Source organism: Coregonus clupeaformis, chromosome 10 (assembly GCF_020615455.1).
Source record: "Coregonus clupeaformis isolate EN_2021a chromosome 10, ASM2061545v1, whole genome shotgun sequence".
Lineage (NCBI taxonomy): Eukaryota > Metazoa > Chordata > Actinopteri > Salmoniformes > Salmonidae > Coregonus > Coregonus clupeaformis.
In genome coordinates, this window is record NC_059201.1 from 27,199,983 (window position 1) to 27,221,986 (window position 22,004).

Here is a 22,004-nt window from a genome sequence, read left to right on the forward strand (position 1 = left end):
AAACTAATTTTTAATCTTGAACTTCTGTAGGCTTGCCATAACGAAAGGGGTTGATTACATATTGACTCAAGACATTTCAGCTTTCAATTTGTAAAAATGTCGAAATACATAATTCCCCTTTGACATTATGGGGTATTGTGTGTAGGGTATTGATAAACAATCTAAATGTAATCTATATTAAATTCAGGCTGTAACACAACCAAATGTGGAAATGTCAAGGGGTGTGAATCTTTTCTGAAGGCACTAGAATACATTATATACTAGAATACAATATACAGTGAGGGAAAAAAGTATTTGATCCCATGCTGATTTTGTACGTTTGCCCACTGACAAAGAAATGATCAGTCTAAAATGTTAATGGTAGGTTTATTTGAACAGTGAGAGAATAACAACAAACAAATCCAGAAAATCACATTGTAGGATTTTTAATGAATTTATTTGCAAATTATGGTGGAAAATAAGTATTTGGTCAATAACAAAAGTTTCTCAATACTTTGTTATATACCCTTTGTTGGCAATGACACAGGTCAAACGTTTTCTGTAAGTCTTCACAAGGTTTTCACACACTGTTGCTAGTATTTTGGCCCATTCCTCCATGCAGATCTCCTCTAGAGCAGTGATGTTTTGGGGCTGTCGCTGGGCAACACGGACTTTCAACTCCCTCCAAAGATTTTCTATGGGGTTGAGATCTGGAGACTGGCTAGGCCACTCCAGGACCTTGAAATGCTTCTTACGAAGCCACTCCTTCGTTGCCGGGCGGTGTGTTTGGGATCATTGTCATGCTGAAAGACCCAGCCACGTTTCATCTTCAATGCCCTTGCTGATGGAAGGAGGTATTTACTCAAAATCTCACGATACATGGCCCAATTCATTCTTTCCTTTACACGGATCAGTTGTCCTGGTCCCTTTGCAGAAAAACAGCCCCAAAGCATGATGTTTCCACCCCCATGCTTCACAGTAGGTATGGTGTTCTTTGGATGCAACTCAGCATTCTTTGTCCTCCAAACACGACGAGTTGAGTTTTTACCAAAAAGTTCTATTTTGGTTTCATCTGACCATATGACATTCTCCCAATCCTCTTCTGGATCATCCAAATGCAATCTAGCAAACTTCAGACGGGCCTGGACATGTACTGGCTTAAGCAGGGGGACACGTCTCCACTGCAGGATTTGAGTCCCTGGCGGCGTAGTGTGTTAGTGATGGTAGGCTTTGTTACTTTGGTCCCAGCTCTCTGCAGGTCATTCACTAGGTCCCCCCGTGTGGTTCTGGGATTTTTGCTCACCGTTCTTGTGATCATTTTGACCCCACGGGGTGAGATCTTGCGTGGAGCCCCAGATCGAGGGAGATTATCAGTGGTCTTGTATGTCTTCCATTTCCTAATAATTGCTCCTGCAGTTGATTTCTTCAAACCAAGCTGCTTACCTATTGCAGATTCAGTCTTCCCAGCCTGGTGCAGGTCTACAATTTTGTTTCTGGTGTCCTTTGACAGCTCTTTGGTCTTGGCCATAGTGGAGTTTGGAGTGTGACTGTTTGAGGTTGTGGACAGGTGTCTTTTATACTGATAACAAGTTCAAACAGGTGCCATTAATACAGGTAATGAGTGGAGGACAGAGGAGCCTCTTAAAGAAGAAGTTACAGGTCTGTGAGAGCCAGAAATCTTGCTTGTTTGTAGGTGACCAAATACTTATTTTCCACCATAATTTGCTAATAAATTCATTAAAAATCCTACAATGTGATTTTCTGGAGAAAAAAAATCTCAATTTGTCTGTCATAGTTGACGTGTACCTATGATGAAAATAACAGGCCTCTCTCATCTTTTTAAGTGGGAGAACTTGCACAATTGGTGGCTGACTAAATACTTTTTTCCCCACTGTATATGTGCTTTCTTGAGCAGGGGGACCTTGCGGGCGCTGCAGGATTTCAGTCCTTCACGGCGTAGTGTGTTACCAATTGTTTTCTTGTAGACCATGGTCCCAGCTGCCTTGAGATCATTGACAAGATCCTCCCGTGTAGTTCTTGGCTGATTCCTCACCGTTCTCATGATCATTGCAACTCCACGAGGTGAGATCTTGCATGGAGCCCCAGGCCGAGGGAGATTGACAGTTTTTTTGTGTTTCTTCCATTTGCGAATAATCGCACCAACGGTTGTCACCTTCTCACCAAGCTGCTTGGCGATGGTCTTGTAGCCCATTCCAGCCTTGTGTAGGTCTACAATCTTGTCCCTGACATCCTTGGAGAGCTCTTTGGTCTTGGCCATGGTGGAGAGTTTGGAATCTGATTGACTGATTGCTTCTGTGGACAGGTGTCTTTTATACAGGTAACAAGCTGAGATTAGGAGCCCTCCCTTTAAGAGTGTGCTCCTAATCTCAGCTCGTTACCTGTATAAAAGACACCTGGGAGCCAGAAATCTTTCTGATTGAGAGGGGTCAAATACTTATTTCCCTCATTAAAATGCAAATCAGTTATTCTGTCTCTCACTGTTCAAATAAACCTACCATTAAAATTATAGATTGATCATTTATTTGTCAGTGGACAAACGTACAAAATCAGCAGGGGATGAAATACTTTTTTCCCTCACTGTAAAGTGGGTAAAATAGTATTTAAACATTATTAAAGTGACCAGTGTTCAATGACTATGTACATACTGCAGGGTAGAGTAACGGGTGGTAGCCGGCTAGTGACAGTGTCCAAGATTCAGGGCAGGGTACTCCATCCCATTACCCAGCCAGACGCCAGGTGGGCAGCACAAATCAAATCAAATCAAATCGTATTTGTCACATACACGTGTTTAGCAGATGTTATTGCGGGTGTAGCGAAATGCTTCTGCTTCTAGCTCCGACAGTGCAGTAATATCTAACAAGTAATATCTAACAACTTCACAACATATACCCAATACACACAAATCTAGTAAGGAATGGAATTTAAGAATATATACATATATGGACAAGCAATGACAGAGCGGCATGGACCAAGATACAGTAGAATATTATAGAATATAATATAGTATATACATATGAGATGAGTAATGCAAGATATGTAAACATTATTAAAGTGACTAGTGTTCCATTTCTTAAAGTGGCCAGTGATTTCAATAGGCAGCCGCAGCCTCTAATGTGATAGTGATGGCTATTTAACAGTCTGATGGCCTTGAGATAGAAGCTGTTTTTCATTCTCTCGGTCCCAGCTTTGATGCACCTGTACTGACCTCGCCTTCTGGATGACAGCAGGGTGAACAGGCAGTGGCTCGGGTAATTGATGTCCTTGATGATCTTTTTGGCCTTCCTGTGACATCGGGTGCTGTAGGTGTCTTGGAGGGCGGGTAGTTTGCCCCCGGTAATGCGTTTGGCAGACCGCACCACGCTCTGGAGAGCCCTGCAGTTACGGGCGGTGCAGTTGCTGTACCAGGCGGTGATACAGCCCGACAGGATGCACTCAATTGTGCATCTGTAAAAGTTTGTGAGGGTTTTAGGTGCCAAGCCAAATTTCTTCAGCCTCCTGAGGTTGAAGAGGCTCTGTTGCGCCTTCTTCACCACACTGTCTGTGTGGGTGGACCATTTCAGTTTGTCAGTGATGTGTACGCCAAGGAACTTGAAGCTTTCCACCTTCTCCACTGTGGTCCCGTCGATGTGGATAGGGGGGTGCACCCTCTGCTGTTTCCTGAAGTCCACGATCATCTCCTTTGTTTTGTTGACGTTGAGTGAGAGGTTATTTTCCTGGCACCACACTCCCTGAGCCCTCCCTGTAGGCGGTCTCGTCATTGTTGGTAATCAAGCCTACTACTGTTGTGTCGTCTGCAAACTTGATGATTGAGTTGGAGGTGTGGTTGGCCACGCAGTCATGGGTGAACAGGGAGTACAGGAGGGGGCTGAGCACACACCCTTGTGGGGCCCCAGTGTTGAGGATCAGCGAAGTAGAGATGTTGTTTCCTACCTTCACCACCTGGGGGCAGCCTGTCAGGAAGTCCAGGACCCAGTTGCACAGGGCGGGGTTCAGACCCAGGGCCACGAGCTTAATGATGAGCTTGGAGGGTACTATGGTGTTGAATGCTGAGCTATAGTCAATGAACAGCATTCTTACATAGGTCTTCCTCTTGTCCAGATGGGATAGGGCAGTATGCAGTGTGATGGCGATTGCATCGTCTGTGGATCTATTGTGGCGGTAAGCAAATTTAAGTGGGTCTAGGGTGACAGGTAAGGTAGAGGTGATATGATCCTTGACTACTCTCAAAGCACTTCATGATGACAGAGGTGAGTGCTACGGGGCGATAGTCATTTAGTTCAGTTACCTTTGCTTTCTTGGGTACAGGAACAATTGTGGACATCTTGAAGCATGTGGGAACAGCAGACTGGGAAAGGGAGAGATTGAATATGTCTGTAAACACACCAGCCAGCTGTTCTGCGCATGCTCTGAGGACGCGGCTAGGGATGCTGTCTGGGCTGGCAGCCTTGCGGGGGGTTAACATGCTTAAATGTCTTACTCACGTTGGCCACGGAGAAGGAGAGGCCACAGTCCTTGGCAGTGGGCCTCGTCGGTGGCACTGTGTTATCCTCAAAGCGGGCGAAGAAGGAGTTTAGCTTGTCTGGACTCGAGACGTCGGTGTCGGCGACGTGGCTGGTTTTCTTTTTGTAGTCCATGATTGTCTGTTGACACTGCCACATACGTCTCATGTCTGAGCCGTTGAATTGCGACTCCACTTTGTCTCTATACTGATGTTTTGCCAGTTTAATTGCCTTGCGGAGTGAATAGCTACACTGTTTGCATTCTGCCATATACCCAGTCACCTTGCCATGGTTAAAGGCGGTGGTTCGCGCTTTCAGTTTTGCACGAATGCTGCCATCTAGCCACGGTTTCTGGTTAGGGTAGGTTTTAATAGTCACAGTGGGCACAACATCACCTATACACTTCCTGATAAACTCAGTCATCGTTTCAGTGTATTCGTCTAAATTATTTTCGGAAGCTACCTGGAACATATCCCAGTCCGCGTGATCAAAACAATCTTGAAGCGTGGATTCCGATTGGTCAAATCAGCGCTGAATAGTCCTTAGCACGGGTACTTCCTGTGTGAGTTTCTGCCTATAGGAAGGGAGGAGCAAAATGGAGTCGTGGTCAGATTTGCCGAAAGGAGGGCGGGGGAGGGCCTTATAACCATCCCGGAAGTTCGAATAGCAATGGTCGAGGATTTTGGCAGCGTGAGTACAACAGTCAATATGTTGATAGAACTTCGGCAGCTTAGTCCTCAAATTTGCTTTGTTAAAATCCCCGGCTACAATAAATGCAGCCTCAGGATATGTGGTTTCCAGTTTGCATAAGTCCAGTGAAGTTCTTTGAGGGCCGTCGTGGTATCGGCTTGAGGGGAGATATACACGGCCGTGACTATAACCGAAGAAAATTATCTTGGGAGATAATACGGTCAGCATTTGATTGTGAGGTATTCTAGGTCGGGTGAACAAAAGGACTTGAGTTCCTGTATGTTACTACAATTACACCATGAGTCGTTAATAATGAAACACACACCTTCACCCTTCTGCTTCCCGGAGAGATATTTATTCCTGTCTGCGCGATGAACTGAGAACCCATCTGGCTGGACCGATTTCGACAGTATAACCCCAGAGAGCCATGTTTCCGTGAAACAAAGTATGTTACAGGCCTTGATGTCTCTCTGGAAAGAAATCCTTGCCCGGAGCTCGCCGACCTTGTTAACCAGAGACTGAACATTAGCGAGTAGTATATTTGGAAGCGGTGGGTGGTGTGCACGCCTCCTAAGTCGAACCAGCAGGCCGCTCCGAATGCCTCTCCTCCGCCGGCGATGTTTTGGGTCAGCCGCTGGAATCAGTTCAATTGCCCTGGGGAGAGCAAACAAAGGATCTGCTTCGGGAAAGTCGTATTCCTGGTCGTAATGCTGGTGAGTTACCGCCGGTCTGATATCCAATAGTTTTTCCCGGCTGTATGAAATGATACAAAACACTTTCTGAGCTAATAATGTAAAAAATAACGCATAAAAAAACAAAATACCGCAAAGTTTCCTAAGAGCTAGTCGCGAGGCCGCCATCTTCGTCAGCACCAGTAAAGGGTAAGAGGGACAGGAGCTTAGACCTCTTTGACAGAAAGAAAGAGACGTTGCGTGCGTGAACGTTGCAAAATAAATGTACACACGTTATTCAATCATTTCTCCTACTCCGCTCGTGCACGTGAACGAGCGTCTGTGTAGCCAAGCCCTAAAATAGAACTTGGTTCTGCAAGTCTGTCACACCCTGGCTCTGGGACTCTATTTGTTGAGCCAGGGTGTGTTTATTCTATGTGTTATATGTCTATGTTGGGGGTTCTAGTTTGTTTTATTCTATGTTTGCCTGAGTGACTCCCAATCAGAGGCAACGAGTGTCAGCTGTTGGCTGGTTGTCTCTGATTGGGAGCCATATTTAAACTGTCTGTTTTCCCTTTGTGTTTGTGGGTTCTTGTTCCGTGTTCGGTCATTGTTACCGTGGACTTCACGAGTCGTTTCTTGTTTTGTTTATTGTGTCGATTATCACTAAAGATAATAAAGTTCACTATGTTCGTTCAACACGCTGCGCATTGGTCTCTCCCTGACGATCGTGACAAAGTCCCTTCTTTATTGGATATCAGGATGATACAAACACACGTGGAAGCTTGAAAGACAAACGAGGAGAGCAACAGCTAGCTAGCTAAATGTCCATGAATGTTTCATGTGTGTTTCGACCTGCTCCCAAATTAATATAATTGGTTCACAATTGGTTTTGATATTTTAACCTGCGTGTCATATACAGTACTTGACCTGGACTGAAATAGGTGCCGGTATTCATTTTGTGTGCCGGTACTGTTTACATTAATGTGCAGGAGCTCCACAATACTTTTGAGCTAATATTCTATAAGAGGAACAGGAGCTCAAGCAGTAGAAATTTGAGGTGTCAGTACTGAGCTCCGGTGAGCTCCTGCCCAAGTCAAGCACTGATTATATAAACTAGTGATGCATGTCTGGGGACTATTACATAAATCTCTGCTTCTTCACTACCCTTGGGCAAGGGCAATCTACCTGATCTCCTGGAGGCGATTGGCTTCAGAGCAGTCTGCATGAATATTAAAGCAACATATGAATGAATACTGAAATGCCAAGACATCTCATCTATGAATATTGATGGGAGTGGTAAGTAGTACATGGAGCCAGGCCTTGGCTTGCAGACTATGTCATTAGCTCTCTGAAAACCAGCCCGTCCGTACAGGAGAGGGGAGAATTAAACAGCCCATCCCAGCGGTAGGACACCTAGCCTGGGGCTACAGAGTCCTCTCATTACAATACAGCAGTCCTCCGTCATTACTAATGGATGTGGGATTAAGAGGATGAGACACACACATACGTACACACACTGTACAAATATTCTAGTTGTTTCAACTAATAATTATTAAGTAACTGATTCGAGTCTTTTTAGTATACTCAACTTTTCGATCAAAGTGGGTAAAAAAAAAAATATATATATTGAATATTAAAACATACAATCTAACTGCAGTGAAGCCGCTCAACATTTACATTACATTTAGCCATCTAACAGACTCCCATCCAGAGCGACCCACAGAAGCAACCAGGGTCAACGCCCCGCCCAAGGGCACGTTCACAGATCTCCCACAAGGTCAAAACTGGGACCCGAACCAGCGACCTATCGGCCACAAAAATCATAACAGCAAAGCCAACTGAATACGTTTTGAGTGCATGTATGGCACTTTTTACATGTGTGTATGTGTGTGCACGTGTGTGCGTTTGAACGCAAGTGTGTGTATATGTATGTGTACACGCGTACAAACACCTGCACGGCATCATCCTCAGGCAAACAGGCATTAGATGTAACAACGTTGCCCCTCAGTGTCATTCAAAGTTACTTTTTTTATTTTTTTACTTTTATCTTTCGATCAAAGTGTTACCTGATCTTAAAATGTTTAGCTGGCCCAAACTTGGCTCCATCTTGTCTCATATGTTCATTCAAATAGAAATTATTATTTAGGCATCTTAACAAAAGGCTGTGGCACTGGATACACACACACAGTGCTTTTGACATGCAATGTTTTACCTTACATGATTACATTGTGCATGTTCATTTATACAATTATTATTATTCAACATGCCCTCACCTGGGATTTGAAATATGTAAATTGAAAACATTGTATGTCAAAGCACCATCTGTGTAACTAGTTACACAGCTTTTTTTAGTGAAGATGCCCAAATAATATTTTCTAGTTGAATGAACATATGAGTCAAGTTGAGCAAACACATCATTTTAAGTTGACTTAATTTTTGCCTAAGTTTTCTCAACTTGGAGTTTATGCCAACTAAAAATGTTAAGTTCAGGTTACACTTTGACTGAAAAGTGAAACCAGTGGAACCAGTTACTTAATAATAATTTTACAGTGTATGCACACACACTAACATACTGAATGTACGTTAGAACACAGGAGAGATGATTCAGAGGGTACAAAAACATGACAAATAAAATATGCTACACACACTTATCCCACTCCTTTTCATGCTAGGGGTTCATTCTGCCTTTGGATAGAAAACAGGCTTGGAGATAGGGGTTTAAATTTAGCCTGGAGGAGTACATTGGGCATGGAGGAGAGTGTTTCACACTGCATTCCCGGTTAGAGTAGAGTGTCTCTGTTTTAAAATGATACAGACATAGGCCTTATAAACACCAACCCAATTGTTCTCATTGTCTTTGAACTGGACATGGGAGCAGGAGGGCTGGAGTCCCATGGGACCCATGAGCCTGTCTTTCTCCAGATGTATGGAGGCCATCATCCAGTGATTCACCTTACAAACATCTGATCTCCCTGCATCAGGATTAGCAGAGATATGCCCAGGGCCTGAGCTGCACATGACTGGGATTTCCATCCTGAAACACTACACAACGTTCCGCTGGTCATCTACATGACTTCAATTAGGGGGGATTGAGTGCTCTGGTTATACAAGTCAAATACATCACCAACACCTTGTAAAAAAAAAAAAAAAACTCCACAAAGTAAAAGGGAGGAGAATGAAGTACATTAAGTAGACTGGCCGTTCCTCTCCTGGGGCAGATAAAGCCTTCCATGGCCAGAGCAGAGCAGAGCACCACAGGAAGCTTCTAATGACTGGAAGGTATTTGAGTGGACAGTAATCCCTGAGACTGATGTAAGCAGACAATCATTCACCACCACAGTGTTAATCATTGCATAGCTCCTCTACATCACCCTGGCAACAGCCAAGTTAAACAACTACACTCTGACACACTGCACAGTCAGTCTGTAGACACACCAACCGTATAGACTCAGTCCACTGGTGAAACTAACACCCAAGAAATGACTGACCCACACACAGACAAGTTCTTACTAGACTAGAGATACATATTGTTTTGTTTTCAGTATTATTCACCACTGTGGAACCCATAATAACCACCTAGGGACTATTACAAATTCTTTGAGGTACTGGTATAAATCCTCTGAGGTACTGGTACAAATCATCTGATGTACTGGTACAAATCATCTGAGGTACTGGTACAAATCCTCTGAGGTACTGGTAAAAATCCTCTGAGGTACTGGTACAAATCCTCTGCCAACTCAGGGACATCTCAAGAGGTTGGGTTGAGTGGTGGTGCCATTCATTTAACTAACCCAATATTAACAGGTCCATTTGCCATAGGGTAAGGTGTCATCCGGGCTCTTAAACACCTCCTCTAAAGTGTTCAACACATCCACAACCCTTGCCTTCCTGAAAAACAGCCATGGAGCTGAGTGGGCTTGATGTGGTATCTGAAAGGAGCCCCATTCCAGACTAATTCTGGAGCAGCTCCCAGAACCGCTGCCGCTTTTCCGTGTCATCATTCCGGACAGCATGTTTAAATGGCAGCTCAGACGAGAGGAGAAGGAGAAAATAGGTTCAGAGGAACAGCTGGATGCAGACAGCAGCCAAATTTCTATTTTTTTCTGGTGCTTTTGTTTTCTCTGGACGTGCAGGGAAAATAGGAGGACAGATTCTTTGGCCATTTTTAACTGCCTTTTGTTCTGTGAGATCAGATGGGCATTTCCATTCAGTGTTATAAGATTGCATGTTCAAGGGTTTTCAGGAATGTAATGGTACTTTGTCAAAGGAAACAGTAATAAAGTATTTAGTCTTCATTTGTACTAATTTGGTCATTTATTGAAGCAGCCATGTTCAGCTTTAATCAGTGTTAAACTGGATTGCACTACATACCGAAGAGGAATCAAACTCAGAAAAGGTGTTTATTTGCAGCTAATTACTGGCGACTCCATCCAATATGTTCCATCTAATGGAGATTAGGTCTGCACCCACCTGCCGCAATAAATAATAATCCATAAACCATTATTATTGTTCAACACACACACACACACTGCATAAGATATACATAGACTGGACACTTTATTGCAGAATGTACTTTATCTCAAAAAGGCAGATTGGGGGAAAACGCCAATTATTTCTCTACACTGCATCTTTATGGGATTTGTACAGGTTTAGTGTCGGAAGTGCAGGAAGTGAGAGAGGACTAGAGATTTATGTAACATCTAACTGAGGATTATGCTTTTTAGTTATGGCAGCTTTATATCAGATGATCATGTTACTTATTCATAAGTGTTTACTTGTTTGGTAACTGCTACTGGGACATATGCATGGTATGTCACATAGGGGCAGGTTTTTCAGGCTCCTGAGACCTCAGTCCTCATGGAACTGTAGCTATGCTGTTCTCATGAGAGACTGTCAAGCTGTCATTGGGGAACCCATCTGTGCAAATGATCATCAAGTTTGAAATGCTGACAAACACAACTAGTCTAAACGTGGCCTAAAACAGTGGACCAAATGAAACAATTTCATGGTGTTGAAAAGGGATGGTCAAAAACTGACCAGACATTATTTTGCACATCAAGTCTGATAAAAAGGTTGGTTGCCTATGAACTGAGGCTACCTGTAGTCTAGATGTCTGTTTCAGAGCAATGCAGCCTGATATCTCCATTACCCCTGGACTCTCGGCCAGCTGCTGGAGTGTCCCATTATTCATTATTCCCCAGAAATCCGTTCATATGCTAATCCAAAGTGACCTATCCTGACTCAATCAATCCCACGGCCGGCCAGGGCCAGACCATAGAGGCAACACAACAAAGACTAATCCCACTGAAAAAAACTGGTTAGCTTGACCGCGGCGCCACGAAGAGTAGAAAGAGAACATTGATAATAACACATCCATTACGGAGGATAGCCTATGAGTCAGTGAGGTGAATATTAGTGAGACTATTAGTGCAACTATTGCGTGCAAGCAAAAAAATTTAACATTAAAATAAAAAATGATATTACTGAATTTTCAGTGTAAATATTTTGCCGACTTCTAAATCATGAATAGGCCTACCTTGTCGTCAAATACATGTCAACTCATACCCCACTGATGTTGATATGATTGAGTTTAAATCGAACACACCATGAATGAGCCACATAAACTACATTGTAGCACACATCTTGCAGTCAGGAAATATCAAACCCTTTTTAAACACGACCTTTCAACGGCACTAAAAGTTCACTCAAACTGGCAATGTTGTGTAATTTATCGATCGTAAACTTAGCTACAGTTTAAAACATGAAATAGATCCTGTCGTGAAGGTCGGGACACATCAGTGCGCAAAGATAGCCTTGTCAGCTGTGCAAATAACAGGTTAATACAAAATAACGGATCCGCAAACGGTAGAATGTAGTCTATGCTTACCTTATTACAAAGTAGGTGTGAGGGAGAGCATGGCTATGCACCCGGTGATAATAGCTTTCAACCACACTTCCCTCATTGCAAGCCTTTTCATAGTCTACTATTCCTGCGCCACAGTTTTACGAATCCTGCACTCTCACTCTCTGGTCAGTGCGATGGCGCAATCTGTTCCTCTACCGTCCCTTTCGCTCCGCGAGCCTTTTTGTCAAGCTGCTCCGCAAACACATTCACCAAGCGCACGGATTGGTAAAGCGACACAAAACCCAATAAGCGGTTAAACACAAATACCCCTACATTTAGTCCACCTATGTTGAGATAATGCACTAGCCTAAACTTTGCAGGTTACGTTTCGAACGAATCCAAAACAATTTACGGAGGCAGCAACAGAATGCTAGAAAGTTGAAAAATGATCCATTAGGATCCGTAAGGAGCGCTGAGCAGGGGACTTGCTCGCCCCGAGTGCCTGGCTGAATAACGGAGTTGCCTGTCCTTGCCTGCACCACCGCCCCCTCCCCTCCCAAATGCTAATGACCATCCGTGATGTCAGCAAGTCACCGTCCTAACACTGGTATAATTAGCGGCGTGAATGACTGGTGTTTTGGAATCATTTGCATGCAAATTCGACAATTTCCCTGAATCAACTGCCCCAGGGCAACCAGCTAGAGAGTGAGAAAGGGAATAGAAGGACAGTGGGGTATTGGAGGGATAAGTCCCTGTAAACAAAATGCATAACAATTACCAATAGAATGGAGGAGAATGGAGAAGGGTCATATACAGCGAGGGAAAAAAGTATTTGATCCCCTGCTGATTTTGTACGTTTGCCCACTGACAAAGAAATGATCAGTCTATAATTTTAATGGTAGGTTTATTTGAACAGTGAGAGACAGAATAACAACAAAAAAATCCAGAAAAATGCATGTAAAAAATGTTATAAATTAATTTGCATTTTAATGAGGGAAATAAGTATTTGACCCCCTCTCAATCAGAAAGATTTCTTGCTCCCAGGTGTCTTTTATACCGGTAACGAGCTGAGAATAGGAGCACACTCTTAAAAGGAGTGCTCCTAATCTCAGCTTGTTACCTGTATAAAAGACACCTGTCCACAGAAGCAATCAATCAATCAGATTCCAAACTCTCCACCATGGCCAAGACCAAAGAGCTCTCCAAGGATGTCAGGGACAAGACTGTAGACATACACAAGGCTGGAATGGGCTACAAGACCATCGCCAAGCAGCTTGGTGAGAAGGTGACAACAGTTGGCGCGATTATTCGCAAATGGAAGAAACACAAAATAACTGTCAATCTCCCTCGGCCTGGGGCTCCATGCAAGATCTCACCTCGTGGAGTTGCAATGATCATGAGAACGGTGAGGAATCAGCCCAGAACTACACGGGAGGATATTGTCAATGATCTCAAGGCAGCTGGGACCATAGTCACCAAGAAAACAATTCGTAACACACTACGCCGTGAAGGACTGAAATCCTGCAGCGCCCGCAAGTTCCCCCTGCTCAAGAAAGCACATATACAGGCCCATCTGAAGTTTGCCAATGAACATCTGAATGATTCAGAGGAGAACTGGGTGAAAGTGTTGTGGTCAGATGAGACCAAATCTGAGACCAAAATGGAGCTCTTTGGCATCAACTCAACTCGCCGTGTTTGGAGGAGGAGGAATGCTGCCTATGACCCCAAGAACACCCTCCCCACCGTCAAACATGGAGGTGGAAACATTATGCTTTGGGGGTGTTCTTCTGCTAAGGGGACAGGACAACTTCACCGCATCAAAGGGACGATGGACGGGGCCATGTACCGTCAAATCTTGGGTGAGAACCTCCTACCCTCAGCCAGGGCATTGAAAATGGGTCGTAGATGGGTATTCCAGCATGACAGACCCAAAACACACAGCCAAGGCAACAAAGGAGTGGCTCAAGAAGAAGCACATTAAGGTCCTGGAGTGTCCTAGCCAGTCTCCAGACCTTAATCCCATAGAAAATCTGTGGAGGGAGCTGAAGGTTTGAGTTGCCAAACGTCAGCCTCAAAACCTTAATGACTTGGAGAAGATCTGCAAAGAGGAGTGGGAGAAAATCCCTCCTGAGATGTGTGCAAACCTGGTGGCCAACTACAAGAAACGTCTGACCTCTGTGATTGCCAACAAGGGTTTTGCCACCAAGTACTAAGTCATGTTTTGCAGAGGGGTCAAATACTTATTTCCCACATTAAAATGCAAATCAATTTATAACATTTTTGACCTGCGTTTTTCTGGATTTTGTTGTTGTTATTCTGTCCCTCACTGTTCAAATAAACGTACCATTAAAATTATAGACTGATCATTTCTTTGTCAGTGGGCAAACGTACAAAATCAGCAGGAGATTAAATACTTTTTTCCCCTCACTGTAAGGTGTATGTAAACTTCCGACTTCAACTGTATAGCCTATAGCTTACAGAACACTAGTGTTGAATAGAGTAAGGTAATAAAACCTTTTTTGGCAAAAGCAGCAGCTACTCTTCCTCCTGCCCTATTTCCCAATACACTGTAGCCTAAAAGGTCCTATTATATACTGCTTTGTTATCAAATGTTTATCAACAGATATAGAAGAAATACATTGCTACAAGGCCTCTCAAATAGCTTCCTGTCAAATAGCTTCCTCTTTTCTTCAGGACCACTAAGAGGTGAACAATAGCTTTAAACTTTCAGCTCTTACATTTACATTTTAGTCATTTAGCAGACACTCTTATCCAGAGCGACTTACAGTTTAGTGAGTGCATACATTTTTCATATTGGCCCCCCATGGGAATCGAACCCACAACCCTGGCGTTGCAAGCACCATGCTCTACCAACTGAGCTACACGGGGCCTGATGTTCCACATCAGTGAATATAAGGGAAAGGAGACAGGCAAGACAGTTATTGAACACTAGGCTATTGGAACATAGTTGAGACAAAACAAAACAATTAACATTGACCCTGTACTTCCATCATCAAACAACTTGCAAATGTAGAAACATTGCCATACTGTATAAGCCTATCAGCGTAATAACTATAAACCCAGTTTCACTACACCCGCAATAACATTTGCTAAATATGTGAATGTGACCAATAAAATTTGATTTGATTTTAGGGGTCTGTCTGTTTGGGACCAAAATAAATAGTTCCACTTTTGGAATGAAATCAGTGTGTCACATTGCAAACCAAAATATACATTTGACTTAAGGATGTACTCTCTAACTTTTGTATAATTTCAGCCAGTAGTTTTGAAAGTGGTGCTCACAAGCCAAAAGTATTCCCCATTTTTGGTGTAATTGTGTATCCAATTGTGTACTACGTCATCCATTTCGCGTGATATGTTATGAGTTTTGCAATTTGTATTATATCATACACATTTAGCAATTTGTGTGATATGTGACAAATCCAATTCGTGCAACATGTTTCAAATTTGTTGTGCTTTAGATCCCAGTGTGCATCTTTAACTATGGCAAGTCAATCACAATTAATTCTCCCCTTTGGGATGTGATTTGGTATTGATCGGTTTATTTGTGGACTCAACCTGCAATTAAAAGTGACTAAATAAACAGGCTGATTGTTCTCTACTAGACTACTTCTATCTTGGCTATTTTGATCCGTCGTAATCTACAAACACTTGCATGGCTCTAAGCCTGTAATGCCATCTGAGCTCCTTTCCAGAATCAGTGTTAGGCATGTTTAACAATGTCTGACTGCTGCTGCTAATTTGCTTATTTGTCTTGCATTGAATGTGGTTGATTTCAAAAGGGGAAACGGTACAATAAGGGGAGTTAGTAATTAAATCAAGATGTGTTTATTTTTCCTCAAAAGCCTCTGCACTGTTTTAGCCAAGAGGCAAAAAGGAAAGTAAAAAAACAAAACAACAGAACTCTTTGAAACAGTGGTTGAACGCTGTATAAACAGTTTGTGAAGCTGCTAAAACCAGCTCTGAACGACCTCCGCAGTTTGAGGAAGATGCAGTCTTCTTTCTGTCCTCCTTTACCTCCTTGAGTAAGCCTCCGGCTTTTGCTCCCAATGCTACATGTCTGGCTTGGATTCCCTCTTCACACGTGGCAGACCGCCTCTCCCTGGTCTGCATGTCTTTAGCCCCACACACAAGAGTATCAATTACCCCTCATCCTGAACTTAAGGCCTTTCCACAGGCTTTTATGAGGAGCTGTAAGTGACAGTGTCCCCACTCTGGGGCTCATTGCTGCTTCATATGTGCTTTGTCCTTTCCCCAATAAACTGATCCAGGGCCTGCAGCTGCTTTAATGTTCTTATAAAAACGTAGAGGCCAGCTTGGGGAACATGCCACAGATAACATTTACTTTACTGTAGGCATGTAGAGCCTCTGCATGGACATTTTAGTTGAGGAGTACAGGTTTACTCCCTTCACAAGCATGCAGGAGCATATCAGTGCCTTTGTCCCGATCAAAGCACAGGATGAACAATATTGTGTATACTTACTGCCCCGAGGGATGAACAAGCCATGTCAAATATGTTTTATAGTTGCACTTCCTGAGAGGATCTTATAATACACCGATATTATCTAAACCTTACCAAGGAACGAACTGAAGTAACAACAAAAAATAAATCTATGGATCCAATGGCCCGAGTTGACCCACAATTTCATTTTTTAACACCACCCTCTTCTCTCCTTTCATGTGGGAAATGCTGATGATGACTATCACTGAGTCAACACCAAGGCAGCTGGATCTCACCCCAACAGCTGATCACTAAGGAGAGAACGAGAGAGCAAGAGAGCAAGAAAGAAAGAAAGAAAAAAAACACTCCTTTTCTGGTGTGACCACTCAGAGATAACCACATTCCTTTTTAGAGGCTGGGCAGGGCTTGCATCAAAGCAGTTGGGACCAACAAGCCATATAGATTGATCCAACTTCCTTTCCCCCCGGACTAGCCGTATTTACAGACTCAGATACGGGCTTAGTGGGTTGGAGTAATTCCCAAAATCTCTAATACCACTGCTACCACTGCTACCACTGCACTCTGTCCACAGAGTAGAGGGTCTGAGGCTGTGGATGGATACAAAGCTCAAGAGCACATCTACAATAGTGTTCACAGCAGATAAGTGACTATTATACACTCCATGTTGAATGTTAAATTGATTAATTCTACACGGTTCGAGGGGTGTAATTGTATTTTTATGGGGGGGATAACGAGAAGAATAGCCAGTTTGGCTGAAATTCTAATTTGCTTGGGGGTTCGTTAACTCCTCTCCTCTCCGTCTGTCTAGTAGCCTGCTATAGCCAGGCTGTGGAAGTCATTAGGCCACAGAGAGTGAGTGTTTTCTCCTGCTCAAACTTCATGCATGGAGGGGCCTTCGGCTCTGGTGTGACCTTGAGGAGAGGCTCCTGATGGGTAGGCTATTTCTGCCCCTGCTGGCCCACTTACAATAAGAGCTCTTCAGCATGGAGAAACGTGTTGCTAGGGCCCCATCCATCAGAACATCCATCTCAAGCCACAGGCAGCCTGGCTCCCAGGGGCTGTGGAGCACGTTCCTCAGTCCACAGTACACTACCCTACCCTGTCTCTCTGTGAGCTTTCCCAGTCCTACATGTGGATTCTGATTAAAAACATAACTTGCTCACACTTTCCTCTGGTTGAAAAAGGGGTGGGAGTCAGTAAAGGTATGTGTAGATGCATAGGGAAATGTTGACTGATAAACATGAAACATTTAGAAATTAATGGTTTTGCATCAACGTGAAATAGGAAAATTAAAAGGCCTATTCAGTGAACAGCCGGCTGTCTAAACCTCCCACACCAAACATCCAAGGGCAGTTTTATGACTAAGCTCCCATTCATCCCCCAGCGGGAGGAATAATCCATAGTCATGTCAGCCGTGTGGGTGTCAGTACCTCAGCATCTCTCAATGGGTGATCGCTCCCATTCAGTCAGACTGCATGGTTCTGGAACACCACACAGAGTTCTATTCTAGAACTCTCTCCTCCTTGGAGTGCCACAGCCCGCTCCTTTCTCCCTGCAGTCGCCACAGTTGCCATGCGGAGAGGAGAGGAGTGACCAGATGTTCATTAATAAAGGATATGATCACCCTCATTAGGATGACCACAGCAGTGCAACAACACCAGCAGCTTGATACATTATTGCCCCATTCTGTTAGAGGGCATCAGACCACACAATACCCATTGTGGACAGTATACTAAAGCCTCAGACACACTCTACAACACCACAGCCGGGAATGCAGAACAGCAGTACATATTGGTAATGCATACTGCTTGAAGAGAGGAATAGAAGACGCCAAATTGAACACAATATGTGGTCTAGGATACAGACGTAGACTCTTTTTAATGTTGAACATCAATAGAGAGAGTGAGAGAGAGAGTAAAAATCCCCAGGTCGTTCAGCCCAGTGATTTAAACACAGCCAACGTGTGTGATTATCTTCTCCTATTTAAGCCAATCACTTGGGTAGTGCTCCACTTTCTCCAGAGCCTCCTGTAACGGTTTAAAGCTGAGCAATCCAAACTTTTAGTTAAATAAACCCTTGCTCAAGTATGCCATGTTTAAATATTTATTTGAGAAAGACTGGCTGGAAGGAGAGAAGGATCAGTCAAACAGTGGTGGGTCTGCTTGAGGGGTTCTGTCTGTCCATTCTAGTCCAGGACCAGGAGGGAGCACAGTGCTCTGTTTATGTCCACTTACAGCTCCGTTTGATTTGCAATTTGTTATCAACACAATTCAAGCCCATGGCAGAACATTCCTCAAACATCTGTCTAGTGGAGACTTTTCCTCCTTCCTGTTGCAGGAATAAGAAAATGTAGTAGACTAAGAAAACAGAACATAAGTCATGCTTATTAAGCTTTTAGAAATGACATTTTATATCTGTCAGATGTAATTTGTGCCAGTAAGGATACACCTCCAAACTTAGAAGGACGACAAGTAGCAATTAATGTGTACTGGCAAAAAATACCAAAAACGTCTCTTGCTTACACACACACACACACACACACACACACACACACACACACAGTCTGTAGTCTGGTAAATGTATCAGGGAGGGCGTGAATCAGAGCCCAGGATGGACTGATATAGCTTCCTGTCACAGGAGCGAGAGTGAGAGAGAAACCGAGAGAGACCTAGGAGAGTCCGAGAGAAAACCAGGATGCTCTTTCATTCATCTGCAGGGAAAAATATAACCCTTAGCTCCTGCTTTAAATACTTCTGTGATTTGCAACAGCGAATAGCACCTTTGAAAAATCTGATCAGTCCTATCAGCCTGCAACATGCCTATTACAAACACCAAACTCCAGTCAGTTTGATCGTTGCTGTTGTCAAAATATGATTGGTTAGAAGATTTTCATACAGGACCATATCTTGCAGCATTAGTAGAGCCAATCTGCTACCGTCAAGCCCATCTGAACTCTATGTAGACCTACACAGGAATAGGAAAACAGACCGGCTTACTCACCAATCCATTTCCACCCTCCCCCTTTCACCTCAATAACCCTAAAGCGTTTCACATACATAACTGTCTCACAGGGGAATTATGCTTTTAGTACTACAGGCTATTTTGGAATAAAAATTATTTTAATTGATAAGAGGTTTTTCAGAATAAGGTAAAAGCAAAGGTGTGTAGAGTCAGGATTGAATAAGGTTGTCTGATATGAACAGATGAAATTGGAGAAGGAGAAAAGGGGAATTTAATACACTCAATCTGATTTCAGAGCTTATCTAAGTGGCCAATAGAAATATAAAGAGGATGACTTCCTAACCACACAACAGAGGTTCTGTGAGGGAGGTCCTCATCCAATCAACAGTGTTTCATCTCAACCAACCCTGAAATAAAACAACCACCCATCCAATTCATCAACTACAAAAACAACCCCAGTTCACTATGGTCAGGCCATTCATTCCACCCAAGATCCATTTCATTATCAGATTTCCTGCAACAAGCTGTGATCGATGATGAGCCGATGACACACACGCTCCATGTCGATATGACCACTGCTGCTTTCTCCACAGGGGCTGTCTGGCCCAGCTCCGGTGGCAATTATGGACTGGTAACTGAAGAGGGATTGGCATTTCTAGGATCTTTGGAATGAGCTGTGGATTTAAGTTATCAGACTCAGAGTGAGTGTGACCCCACCACTCAATAGAGTATGTGTTAGGGTTGGGCGTTATCCAGATTTTCATATCGTCATACCATTTCTGTACCATACCAGGGTATACGATTTTAACGAATGTGCACACAGGGGGCATTATTTCATATATATATATATTTTTTACACAAAACTATTTAGGTATTATGGTAGGTCCCGTGTAGCTCAGTTGGTAGAGCATGGCGCTTGCAACGCCAGGGTTGTGGGTTCGTTTCCCACGGGGGGCCAGTATGAAAGATTTATGCACTCACTAACTGTAAGTCGCTCTGGATAAGAGTGTCTGCTAAATGACTAAAATGTAAAATGTATTAGGGATCTTGATCCAGGAGGGGATTGAATGTTTCTGCTATAACCAACAAGCTTGATCTTGACATCTAGCCACTTAACTAGCAAGTAAGCAAACCAAATGCATAGCTGGAGCCCTGAGGTGGATATAATTTAGTTCACATCTTAGATTTCTTATACAGTTACTTGTCTTTCCATGCTACTCACTGTAGCTTCTATTACTTCCCCTTCTGTAGACTTTGGCCCATTAGAAATCAGTGAGAGAGCAACACCCTGAGAGGAACTAAATGACCCAGGCACAAGGCTGTTTATAACATCCCAGCCTGCCATTCGCCCCTGTTTATTTGAACTGCGAACCGCACCATGCATGTGTGTGTGGAGGGGGAAGGCAAGGTCGGCTATTCTAAAGCATATCCTGTGTCCTGCCCCTTTCACACTCCTCCACGCTCTTAGCACGCTTTTCACAGCGCGTTTATCTACCCGCAGGCGCCCGGCGCTCCTTTGCTTCTCCAGGCACAGATAGTCCTCTGTGTGCCCAGCCAGGGCTGCACGACACAGGCATGGAGAGAACAAACACCGCCCTGCCCTCCTGAAGCCCCAGAGCCCAGACACAGGACAGGCTGTGACCCACATATGGGTAGCACTCTTTCAGCCTTTGACCACTGCCGGCTAGGCCCTCTCCAGCCCCCTCCACTGCACAATGCCAGTTATTATCTATGGAGATTATTCAAAGCAGCCCCTGTGATGGAGGGAGACTGGAGGAATAGTGGGTTTGGGATGGGGTTGGTTGGTTGGTAACAGTGCCTGGGGGTAAGGGAAGATGAGAGAGTGTATCGTCAATGAACCCACTGTTTTAATCCACAGCCTGGAAGGACTGTGCCACCAACCCAGATACTGTAAAATCTCAAAGAACTCAAGGAACACACACGCGCACACAAATTAATAGATGTCTGTACAATATTGAGTTCACTTTTCGTAGTTCACTTTTTGTGGGGGTGAATATACTGAGATGTAAAACTGCAGACATTTACCTAGGCTGGCATTTCTGAAGGACTGGTGGGCTGTGATTTTGCTGCTAACCGTTGCTATTTCTGACCCCCAACTATCCATGTGTGGGTTTCTCTAAAATAGCAACACATACATCAATGGCAAGAAATAGACTGTTCAGTATGATGTGGGAATATTGACCAGGAAAATCAGATAGCAATGTTGTCACATTTTACATAAGCCTACGTTATGAATCTAATGTATCAGGCTCCACCCATTCTCAGTTATACGCTAGTTTTACACAGTGTATATGTGCAATCATTTGAAAAATATAACCTAGCAACTGAATGTCAGCTGAGGTCTGTTTTAGGTTAAAGTGATAAAGAAATAATCAGCAGCCCAATTTTCCCTCTGAAGACTTCAATCCTCTTTAGATATCCCCTAAAGGCCCTTTGACTCGTTGGACTCGTTGACCATTTACTTGCGGGTGGAATGTTTAATTACTGCACATTATTCCTTCTCACCTCTGTTGCTATGCCTAGCATCTGTAGCTCCCACCAGTCACTTTATACAGAAACACACACTCACATACACACAATCAGCCACTCCATAAAGACACACACATAAGCAACCACTCCACAATAAAACATACACATGACCAGCTGAGAATTTTAATCATTATCCATCAGCTTCACTACACATATACTGTATGCTTTAAGTGGAATGCTTACCAAGCAGAGCTTGGGCCAAACTCCTTCAAAATACAAACATTTAATGGATTGGAATTGGACATGGCAGTTTGATTTCAAAAAGCCCCTTTTCCATTACGGGAATATCAGCCTGAATTCC

General features: G+C 43.6%; 1 protein-coding gene across 3 annotated transcripts in view; it reads right to left on the minus strand.

The window, feature by feature from the left end:
- Positions 1-22,004, minus strand: part of LOC121574954 (prickle-like protein 2) — a 145,867-nt gene that overhangs the window by 17,652 nt on the left and 106,211 nt on the right. The window contains exon 1 of one of the 3 annotated variants that reach the window (XM_041887658.2): positions 11,751-12,206. The exons of the other annotated variants lie outside the window; for them this stretch is intronic. The gene's annotated coding sequence lies outside the window, so the exon portion shown is untranslated. Of the gene's footprint in view, positions 1-11,750; positions 12,207-22,004 lie in introns of those variants that run through there. 3 annotated transcript variants of the gene reach the window in all.